At 44.2% G+C, this 12305-nt stretch overlaps 1 pseudogene across 1 annotated transcript in view; it reads left to right on the top strand.

Annotated features, from left to right (window-relative positions):
* Positions 1–2022: 2022 nt before the first annotated feature.
* The window catches only part of LOC311139988 (thrombospondin type-1 domain-containing protein 7A-like), a 70884-nt pseudogene continuing 60601 nt past the window's right edge, over positions 2023–12305 (top strand). The window contains exon 1 of the transcript in view: positions 2023–2182. The product of the transcript in view is annotated as a thrombospondin type-1 domain-containing protein 7A-like (transcript). The remainder of the gene's footprint in view (positions 2183–12305) is intronic.

The following is a 12305-nucleotide window of genomic DNA, read 5'->3' as shown; positions in this document are numbered from 1 at the left end:
TGCATGCTCTTCAATCGAACGCTGCTGGCACCCGCCCACCCGACTAGAATCACTACTCTCGACGGGTCTGACCTAGAGTATGTGGACAACTACAAATACCTAGGTGTCTGGTTAGACTGTAAACTCTCCTTCCAGACTCACATTAAGAATCTCCAATCCAAAGTTAAATCTAGAATCGGCTTCCTATTTCGCAACAAAGCCTCCTTCACTCATGCTGCCAAACATGCCCTCGTAAAACTGACTATCTTACCGATCCTTGACTTCGGCGATGTCATTTACAAAATAGCCTCCAACACTCTACTCAGTAAATTGGATGTAGTCTATCACAGTGCCATCCGTTTTGTCACCAAAGCCCCATATACTACCCACCACTGTGACCTGTACGCTCTTGTTGGCTGGTCCTCACTACATATTCGTCGCCAAACCCACTGGCTCCAGGCCATCTATAAATCACTGCTAGGCAAATCCCCGCCTTATCTTAGCTCATTGGTCACCATAGCAACACCCACCCGTAGTCTGCGCTCCAGCAGGTATATCTCACTGGTCATCCCCAAAGCCAACACCTCCTTTGGCCGCCATTCCTTCCAGTTCTCTGCTGCCAATGACTGGAACGAATTGCAAAAATCTCTGAAGCTGGAGACTCTTATCTCCCTCACTAACTTTAAGCATCAGTTGTCAGAGCACCTTACCGATCACTGCACCTGTACACAGCCCATCTGAAATTAGCCCACCCAACTACCTCATCCCTATATTGTTATTTATTTGGCTCATTTGCACCCCAGTATCTCTGTTTGCACATCATCTCTTGCACATCTATCATTCCAGTGTTAATACTAATTGTAATTATTTTGCACTATAGCCTATTTATTGCCTTACCTCCATAACCTGCTACATTAGCACACACTGTATATATATTTTCTGTTGTATTTTTTACTTTATGTTTTGTTTTACCCCATATGTAACTCTGTGTTGTTGTTTTTATCGCACTGCTTTGCTTTATCTTGGCCAGGTCGCAGTTGTAAATGAGAACTTGTTCTCAACTGGCTTATCTGGTTAAATAAAGGTGAAATAAAAAATGTGCAAAGACCCTGGAACTGATATTACGCACACCATCGTGTTGTTCTGTTCTGTTCTGTTCTGTTCTGTTCTGTTCTGTTCTGTTCTGTTCTGAAGCATTGCAGTGTTATCTATAAGCCTAATACTCTACAACAGAGACAAAACCCAGTTACTCACCAATCTATATCTGCTTCATTTTGCTGTTCGCTTTTACAACTCCCCACTCTCTCCTCTCTCTCCCACACAGTCTACACCCCCAGTCACACACACACGCACACACACACACACACATACTCCCCCCCCCCCCCCCCCCCCCCCATCTCTATCGCTTCCCGCTCTGCGCTGCACTGTCTCTGATCCGGGGAGCTGTGCTTGCAATAGCTCCTCTGCTTTAGTGTGCATGTTGGTCTCCAGCTGTCATCTCAGCGCTGCTAGCGGGAAGTGGAGGAGAAGACGCGTGCCCTAGGCGAGAGAGGGAGTGTGTGTGTAAAAAAGAGAGGGAGCTGGAGTATGGAGAGACAGAGAGAGAGAGAGTGAGAGAAAGAAAGCGAGCGAGAGAGAGAGAGAGAGAGAGAGTGAGAGAGAGGGGAAAGCAGGGAGGAGGGAAGGAGGTACCACTGCAGACGTACAGCCACTGTCACAGCTCCACAGCCAGAGGACAGAGGCAGCACCAGGAAGCATGGAGGAGCAAGACTCTATCGTTCATCTGGACCTCTACCCCTCTCACTGACAACCTTCCTCTGGGAACCCCCCCGTGAAGAGGGGAGTAGAGAAGAGAAGAGGGTCATAGAGGACAAGAGGAGTAATCTCTCGATCTGCCCTTCAGGAGAGGAAGCACCAGTCCCTTACTCTAGTGGGACAAATCACACATTATTATTTTTTCTGCCTGTCGGACTTCTGTACGTCTTGGGCTGTGTACGGTGACCTTCTGGACTGTGTGGACTTACGTTGACCCTGGAGAGGACCATGGGGCTGGGGTGGAGGTGGAGGGGTGCAGGAGGGACCCCCAACATAAGGACAGGGGGCAGCACATTCCTCTGGGCGACAGTACTGCTGCTCTGTGGTACCTGGAGGGCTAACACACAGACGATAGAGGACACCAAGTCTGTATACTTCTGGGAAACAGGTACTGGACTCCTATTGTACAATGAGAGACTTAGGGACAGATTGGTTGTTGTTTTGTGCTGTTTGACTTTAATGGCGATCATAACAGAAAATCTGCAATATTGAAGTCTAAGCAGAATATTGTGTTTCAAGGAACATGTTTTCAATAGTCAATGGTGACTATGTATTCAGTACTGAAAAAGCTTTTTAAATCAGGAGTCAGACAAGACACTCAGCTTGTGCACGACATTCTCTGTTCTCATTTCCTCTCCGTGAACCTTTAGAAAATTAGAGCAGGTCTCAAGATCCTTAAAACCCCCCTGTCATCGCATTACCTAATTTTCCCTGTCCCTTGCACTAGTCTCACAAGCTGATAGCACATTGTAACTGAAGTCTAGAAGTCTGGAATAGCAAGCTATCATGGGAGAATGAGGCAGAGAAAGATAATAGAGAAATCTAGTGAAGTCTAATAGTAAGTGCATTGAATTTGGCACCTAAAGCTGGCATGATCCATTCTGACTGGATTACTTACATTTCTATCTCTTAGCTGAATTGGTGGTTGAGGTGTGTGGTTGAGGTGTGTGGTTGCACAATATCTTGATGATTATATATGTGATGGAGCACAACAGTAGACACAAAATGGGGAGTAGACTGCAACCACGAGATGAAATGGGACGGCTGATAACCTCTGATATGAACAAGTGCAATGCATTAGTAATGTACAGCTCCTCTAAGATAATTAGAAGATCTGAGCCAGGAATAATCATGTCCAGGGAGACTTGACGCACTTACGAGTACCTTTAAAAATATATGGGCAAATCTCCTAGGCCTCCGAGGTGTTAGTTAACCCTTCGCTTTCTCACCTCCCCCACCACCTCCCCCACCACCTCCCTCCCCCTCATGGGACTAGATGAGAGCACAAACCCCTCCCCCCTCCCAACCTCCTGGACAGCTCAGCCCAGCGCCAGTCCCGAATCGATGGGATGTCGTTGTCTCTCATGCTCCTGCATCTTTAAAGAGGATGTAGCTGAGGAAGGAGATTAAAGGAGTAGGGATTTACTCAAGAAAGACTTTTAAGGGAGCAGCCCTGCCCTAAGAAATGGAGTGTCAGGGGCTAGATCTCTCCCCCTGTAGGTCATTACGATTACGCCACACTCCCACGCTACCGCACCCCTCTCTCCCACGCTACCGCACCCCTCTCTCCCACGCTACCGCACCCCTCTCTCCCACGCTACATACTGTACACACACACCTGCACGAACACAGGAAAGCAAACACATACATGCACACATACCTCATACTGCCTATAGCCACATCGCTTTAGGTCTGTACTGTGATATGTAACCCTCTGTTAGGAGGTTTTCCTGTTCTTTCTAACTAAAGGAAGACTATTGATTTTAGTATAGAAGTTTTGAATTTTAGTAATTTTTAGATGTTTTTGATTTTTTTTCTTCTTTGGTTTGGAGATGCCACAGAGCTTGGAGATAACATACAGTAGAGCTATTTATTTATGTGATTTCAAGCACTTTTCAACAAAATGTGTTGTTGGAGCATGGCGCTTGCAAGGTCAGGGTTCTGGGTTCAATTCCCACAAGGGGACCAGTACGATAAAGTATGAAAAATGTATGCACTCACTACTGTAAGTCAATCTGAATAAGAGTGTCTGCTAAATGACTAAAATGTGATATCATTGCATTTGCATACCACTTTTTGTGCATTTCAGCTCTTTTCATCAAATATGATTATGTTTCTGCACATTTCAGAGAGCGCAGTCAGTGGAGGGAATATTCTGGTGGCAAACGCTGCTGTGATGTTTGCATAATGATGAGTTGCTGAAATACAGCCCTGTCTTCAAACTATAGGGAATAGGCTCACATTGTTTTTATTGGCTTCTATGAAAATATGATCTATGTTTAGAGGTGCAGAGAATTCTGGGATATTTCCCTCTGGAGGGTTCTATTTAAATGACAAAAGAGAAAACAGCCACAGGCTGCCACAGTCTTGATAATGATGTTATTGAAGAAGATGAGGATGATGATGAGAATGATGATGAGGTGAAGGAGGAGGAGAAACCTGTTGAGAATAAGGTTGATGAAGGCAATGATGATGAGGTGAAGGAGGAGAAACCTGTTGAGAATAAGGTTGATGAAGGCAATGATGATGAGGTGAAGGTGGAGGAGAAACCTGTTGAGAATAAGGTTGATGAAGGCAATGATGATGAGGTGAAGGAGGAGGAGAAACCTGTTGAGAATAAGGTTGATGAAGGCAATGATGATGATGTGAAGGAGGAGGAGAAAGCTGTTGAGAATAAGGTTGATGAAGGCAATTATGATGATGATGATTATATTGATGTTGACAATAATGAGGAGATTGTGAAGGAGTCGGAGGATGATGTGGTAAAGTATAGTAGTGTTACCAGCCTTGAAGAGATTCTTGGAGGGTTTATGGCTCTCTATCACACAGTTATTTCTATCCTCTCTATCTCTCACACACACACACACACACACAGTCACCCAAACACACACACACACAGTCACCCAAACACACACACACAGTCACCCAAACACACACACACACAGTCACCCAAACACACACACACACACAGTGGGTGGAATTCATCTTGCAGTTAGGTGCTGTGTGCGCTTCATTAGTTTCCGTTAGTGGAGTGGCAGTACTGCTGTAGTCTGTAGGGCGGAGCTGTCAGGATTGCACCCAGCATGCGTGCCCATCGGAGGCCAAGGCAATTATCAGTGTGTGTACAGTGTGACTGTGTGTCGCGTTCAAGGCCAGAGATCAACCTGGAGCACACACCTCCACAGCAAATGAGGCTTTGATAACACACTACCCCATTCCTTGAACTCTCACTCTGACACCATGGGATTTAAATGAGGATACTCCAACTGTCTTGACTTGTACTGGGATGACACCATCAAACCAACAGTGTTTGATGTGACTCTTCCAATGTGAAGAGGTATCTTCATTTGTGACATTCACAGGCGAGCTACAACTGCCTCATCGTAGTCATATCCAATATTCACCAATATAATTTGAATACCACCAAGCAATTTGTAATGACGTACAAATGCAGGTGGCAAATGTCCTGCTGTGTTTTAGGGAAGCATGAATACATTGACAGTGACAATGACAACAGAGATGTTTATCTGTGTGGTTCAGAACCATTCTCTGAGTGACAGCACAACCCAGCAGGAGAGCCTGATGCATCTCCAACGTTCCCATTCGCGCTTCTCCAGGTCCTAATCCGCCATTGGGATCCAGATTAAACATGATTCAGATTACGTAGGTATCGTCCCTGACTTCTGATCATCCCAATCCCTTTTACCAGAATGGCTCTCTCTCTCTGGCCTACTCAGGGTTTACACCACGTTTTCCTCCGCTAGACCTATTAGCCACCTGAAACGTGCATGGTTACCGCTAATTCTGCTAATTGCTCTTAACTGCTTTCAGCCAACACCTGTCAGGGCTCCAGTCCAGACTAACACGTTCAACTGGTGCCACTAACTGGTGCCACTTCTAGTCATTAGAAAGTCATTCACAATGCTTTATTAACAAGTATAATAGACTACTGAGATGATATTCAATAAATACGTTGTTTCATCTAACATGTCCAAGCAGGAATTCAAAGTATTTGGATATGCAACCTAATCCAGTGATTGTCATGAATTTTGGGTTGACAATTAGGCTATTTTTGATATATTTTACTGTCAAAATTGGCCTTAATTTGCCTTCATCTTTATGTGCACTAATAATATGATATACAGTGAGCTCCATAATTCATTGGACAGTGACCATTTTTTTGTTATTTTGGTTCTGTACTCTTGCACTTTGAGTTTGAAAGGATACAATGACAATGAGGGTGAAGTGCAGACTGTCAGCTTTAATTTGAGGGTATTTTCATACATATCGGATGAACCGTTTAGAAATGACAGCACCTTTTGTACATGGTCCCCCCATTTTAAGGTACTACAAGTATTTGTTAAATTGGCTTCACAGATGTGTGTCGTTAGGCAGGTGTATTAATTTGTGTCGTTAGTGAATGCAGGAGAGCTGTTGATGAATAGTATTGATTCTAGACTTTGCTATTGCCTTTGGAGGTTGTTGTTGGGGTGTGACAACATGAGGAAGACAGCAGTGTCAATGCAAATTAAGCTGGCCGTCATAAGGCTCAGAAATGAAAATCAATCAATCAGGAACATTGCAAAAACCCTGGCCATGCCCAAGTCAACAGTTTGGTTCATCATTAACAACAACAACAAAAAATGCACTCAATTATGTCAAAAGACCCGGTACACCAAGGATGACGACTGTAGTGGATGACCGGAGAATACTCTCTATGGTGAAGAAAACCCCCTTGACAACAGCCCAACAGATCAAAAACACTCTCCTGGATGCAGGTGTAGATGTGTCAAAGTCTACCATACGTAGAAGACTACACCAGCAGGACTACAGAGGGTACACTACAAGATGCAAACCACTGATAAGCCTGAAGAACAGAAAGGCGAGATTACAGTTTGCTAAAAAGCACCTAAAAGAGCCCCAAGAGTTCTGGAAAAAAAGTATTGTGGACAGATGAGACAAAGATTAACATGTACCAGAGGGATGGAAAGAGGAAAGTGTGGAGAAAAAAAAGAAATGCCCATGATCCAAAGCATACCACCTCATCCGTGAAACATGGTGGAGGGGGTGTTATGGCTTGGGCCTGTATGGCTGCCAGTGGAACAGGCTCACTTGTCTTCATCGATGATGTGACTGCAGACAGAAGTAGAACAATGAATGAAAGTCTACAGAAATATTTTATCTGCTCAGATAAAACCAAATGCCTCCAAACTCATTGGACGGCACTTCATCATGCAACAAGACAATGACCCTAAACATACTGCTAGAGCAACGAAGGGGTTTTTGATGGCCAAAAAGTGGAAAATCCTTGACTGGCCCAGTCAATCACTGGATCTGAATCCAATTGAACATGCATTTTACATGCTGAAGAGGAGACTGAAGGCAATAAGTCCCCGAAACAAGCAGGAACTGAAGATGGCTGCAGTACAGGCCTGGCAGAGCATCACCAGGGAAGATACCCAGCGTCTGGTGAAGTCGATGCATTGCAGACTTCAAGCAGTCATTGCATGCAAAGGATATGCGACCAAATATGAACAATGATTACTTTATTCTACATTATGTTAAACTGTCCAATGTTTTTTGATGACCGAAAATGGGGGGGACCATGTACAAAAGCTTCTATAATTTCTAAACGGTTCATCCGATATGTATGAAAATACTCTTAAATTAAAGCTGACAGTCTGCACTTCACCCTCATTGTCATTGTATCATTTCAAACTCAAAGTGCTAGAGTACAGAACCAAAATAACAAAACAATGGTCACTGTCCAATGAATTATGGAGCTCACTGTATAGGCCAAATAATATTGGTACTAATTCACGAACTGAAGACGTGGAAACTCATAACACATTAGCTACTCTGAGTGTACAAAACATTATGAACACCTGCTCTTTCCATGACATAGACTGACCAGGTCAAACCCATATCAGATATCTTGATTGTAAAACAGTGTGCTTTGAGCTCAATAATGATTGTTGAGAAATAAAACACTGAGACCCTCTCTTTAATATGGAAAACGAATTGCTTGCAAAGTAGTTTTTTTCCCACAATTGCATTTTGAAATGGCATACAATCACGAGGGGCACACGAAGGGGAGCGAGAGTGTGAGAGACTCGCTCATTACAGCAGCCGGCCCCAGAGAAACAGGCAGGCACAGTGGCAGGGCAGACACGTTTATTACAGGAAGCACTTTACTTTTTAACTAATTCCTGGTTTTATCCACCTAACAAAACAGGATGTTTTGATTGCGGTGACCAGCTAGAATGTGCATCTCGCACCAGTGCGACCAATACATTTTTTAACTCACACAGCCAACTCAAAGGTCGCAAAATGGAGTCATGCCTGTAGGCCTACAGACGACACACTGTTGGCCCGCCTCGCAACCACTTGCGCCCATATGGTTGTTTCTAGGAAGGAAATGTAGATGTATATCTGTGAATGTTTGTTGATCTATAGACCACTTGCAACTCAAAAGACAATTGAACCAAGTAGCCCACTACTCCTCCCCTAGTGTTGTGGACATACTGTAGCTACTGTATGTGTAACCATGATACTGGACTGATGTCATCCCTCAATAAGATGGGCCAGTGTGAAGAGCACTGACAGGCCATTGTTACTGAATACATTTCCACCTAACGATGGCTCCAGCAGTGAGGGATGTCACCCAACCTAGCTGTTAGTGGCTCTCCCAGTCCCAACCACCTGCTATGACTTTCAACGTGGCACTGTCATAGGATGCCACCTTTCCAACAAGTCAGTTCATCAAATGTCTGCCTTGCTAGAGCTGCCCCGGTCAACTGTAAGTGCTATTATTGTAAAGTGAAAACGTCTAGGAGCAACAACCGCTCAGCCGCGAAGTGATAGGTCCTCGGTTGCAACACTCACTACCAAGATCCAAACTGTCTCTGGAAGCAACGTCAGCACAAGAACTGTTCGTCGGGAGCTTCATGAAATGGGTTTCCATGGCCGAGCAGCCGCACACAAGCCTAATATCACCAAGCGTTGGCTGGAGTGGTGTAAAGCTCGCTGCCGTTGGACTCTAAAGCAGTGGAGACACGTTCTCTGGAGGAATGAATCACTCTTCACCATCTGGCAGTTCGACTGACTAATCTGGGCTTGGCGGATGCCAGGAGAACGCTACCTGCCCGAATGCATAGTGCCTACTGTAAAGTTTGGTGGAGGATGAATAATGGTCTGGGGCTGTTTTTCATGGTTCGGGCTAGGCCCTATAGTTCCAGTGAAGGGACATCTTAATGCTACAGCATACAATGACATTCTAGAAGATTCTATGCTTCCAACTTTATGGCAACAGTTTGGGGAAGGCCCGGTTGACGAAGGCCCAAAGCGAGGTCCATACAGAAATGATTTGTCGAGATCAGTGTGGAAGAACTTGACTGGCCTGAACAGAGCCCTGACCACAATCCCATCTAACACCTTGGGATGAATTGTAACACCAACTGCGAGCCAGGACTAATTGCCCAACATCAGTGCCCAACCTCACTAATGCTCTTGTGTCTGACCGGAAGCAAGTCCTCGCAGCAATGTTCCAGCATGTAGTGGAAAGCCTTCCCAGAAGAGTGGAGGCTGTTATAGCAGTAAAGGGGGGACCAACTCCATATTACTGTAATGCCCATGATTTTGGAATGAGATGTTCGACAAGCAGGTGTCCACATACTTCTGGTCATGTAGTGTAGTGCATACTAGAGTGAACAGCCTGTCTGGAGAGCGTATGAGGGAAAAGGTCAGAAGCTCAATACCATAATCTAAGGTCATTATCATGGTAAAACAAACACAGCATCTCCCACTCTCCCAGACTCCCACTAGACCAGGATAATTCAAACCAGGGCCAAGATCCATAGTGCGACTGTTGTTCTTCCTTCCTCTCTATTCAGGAACTGACTCAGACCTTGAACTCCAGGGGAGTGGACTATCTGGCCAATCAATTAAGAAAAAAACTGCAGTACTGAAAAAACATTGAGGCCTGGCTTTTAGTAGCCTTGTACTATCACCTGAATGTACAGTGTTAGAGATTGACAAGTTCCTTTGGCAGGAAACAAGCCCACATCTAGCTGCCTCAGTAAGAGATGCTGTCTGGAGATAGGGCCATGGGGGATATCTCTGACAACATCCCAATTGAATGTATCCCTATGGAGCCAAGCTTCATTTTAGTGAGTGCATTTTAATATGACCCATGTTGACCCTCATTACCATAGTACCTGGGGGCATACCAGCTTCTGAGATATAATTGGCTGGCCACTCTTTAAGACCCATAGCAACAGGTAGCATATTTATGCCATGAATAAATGAAGGTGATTTCCTTGGGAGTTGGAGATCAGTGTTTATCTTGTATATTATGTGTTCAGTTGGGCTCTAATGGGAGATAGCTGAAGCAGTAGTGTGTGACTGGTCTCATATCCATATTAGAAACTGAGCACTCAGCAGCACTGCAGCCCACGGTGTATTTATATTTCTGGAGAGAGGCAACAACAGCAACACAACTTACACACAGCGTCAGCAGATTTCTGCCTTGGAAGGAAGGGTGAAACATTTCAAAGAAGATTTGCGTTTCGTATCAAGATGAATGGTTTTGGGTTGGTTTCAAGATCCAGATTAAGCTGTATCCTTGTCTCCCAACAACTGCACTTTGTGAAATGGCCCATTCATCCTAAAGTTGTCCAGTCCCACGTAGACGCAGCAATGTGCAGGCCAGGGAGCAGAAGCGTTTGTTTAAAGGGAGACTCAGCGAAATGACGTTGCCACAAGCAGCACCACAGATATTGAGATGAGCGAGATGCAAGACTTCGCTCTCACACAGTCACACACAGTATCTGCGCATGTGCACAGGTTTGCTTCACGCTGCTCACAGTGTAGTGGCCACGGACCCAAAACAACAGAGAAGTTGAGCCTCGCACTTCAACGCTCTTAGTTGTTGCAGAAATTGACCCACTACGCTGTTTACTTTCTGCATCTACGTCATATCGCTGAATCTACCTTTAATCTAAATGGCAGAGCTTACACTAAGACCTGATCATTACTGATATAGCGATGCGGGCTGGATTACAGATGATAGTTTATCCCAAAAACTTTATTTATAGTGATTTAAGAGGATTTGCACATTTACACCATATTCTGCAATATTCCAACGGCTCACAACATATGATATTTAGATGGTGGCTAGGTCATAAATGTATTTAATATGTATTTACTGGTATTTATTACTTTGTATATATTAGTGTTTGTATGGTGAGAGTAAGCAGATCAATGGTAATGTTAGGGGATATGTTGTGGGATATTATAGAAATCTGATGAAAATCTATCCCTTGACTGCTGTTTAAGCTGTATCGCTTTAAATGGATGAGTGTATGATTGAATAGACCACCCTACACTTTCCTATTATTCTTCTCAAGTGCCCCCTCAAAGACAAGGAGGGGAGACAGGCGACGAGGGGGACACATTGTGCCGGGACATAGGGTCGTGTCCTCCCAATGCCTTGACTAACAACTACTTCAGCCATACTGGGTCAAAGCAGAAACATTGTGAACTCTTCTCATTCAGTCAGGCGCCACGTTGGGGAAACACGCAATTTAGAAGCTGCGAGTGGCATTCAAAACTGACTGTCATCTCCCGTGGGAAGCAATAAGGCAGCTTCAGTGGGTTGAAAGGGAGTAGTGACATTTACTTTAGTGAGACGAGTCTCTAGTCCACACAGCTCTGCTCGGCTGATGGTAATAAAGGCATACGGTGAAGAAGTGGAGAAATATCCATCCATCAACCCATCCCTCAGTTCTGCTCAGTTGTATTACTTCAGGTTGAGCACGACTTGTGTGTTCATTGTATTGGAATGTTGTGGGAAATGTAGTTTTAGTTCTGTTGTGGGTTCATTTACCGCATTGACTGCATCATACTGCATCATACCACATCATAGGCCCAACGATGTACCATATTTGATGAAGTTTTTATGAATTTGTATGGGTTTCGGTTTTAATTATCTTCTTTGTATCATATTACCAATGACGTGATGGAAATGTAATTGAAATCTATTTTCTGCTAGGCTGTAGCATGCAATGAATATACAAAGTAACGAAGGCCTACTATATTGCACAGGAGACATTTGCTTTCTTTATCTCAATGATCCCAGGGTGAATTAATATACTGCTCCGTGTAATCATGTGTAAATACAGATTGATTTAATCTATGGTAGTGGAATCATACACTAAAAGCCTCCTGGGTCAGACATTGCATGAGAGTGAAGGACAATCTCAGCTGCCGCCTGCCGGGTCCATATCCGAGAATGGAATATGATGATAATATGGTTAGCAGTGAGAACCACAGGCATGTATTATACATGTATTATACAATAATTGTACAGTATCTAGTACTGAAGTGTTGCTTTGCATATTGGTTATAAGTGTTGAGGTGGGATGTCTGGAATAAAGCTGAACGGTCCATCAAGTGGTTAGCTGACAAGAATTGTCAGTTCTCAAGTGCTACTGTAGCTCTAACCAAACCAT

This window comes from Coregonus lavaretus (assembly GCF_964263955.1).
Source record: "Coregonus lavaretus genome assembly, chromosome: 13".
Classification (NCBI taxonomy): Eukaryota; Metazoa; Chordata; class Actinopteri; order Salmoniformes; family Salmonidae; genus Coregonus; species Coregonus lavaretus.
The sequence above is the reverse complement of the archived record's forward strand: the minus strand, read 5'-3'. Positions and strand labels throughout refer to the sequence as shown.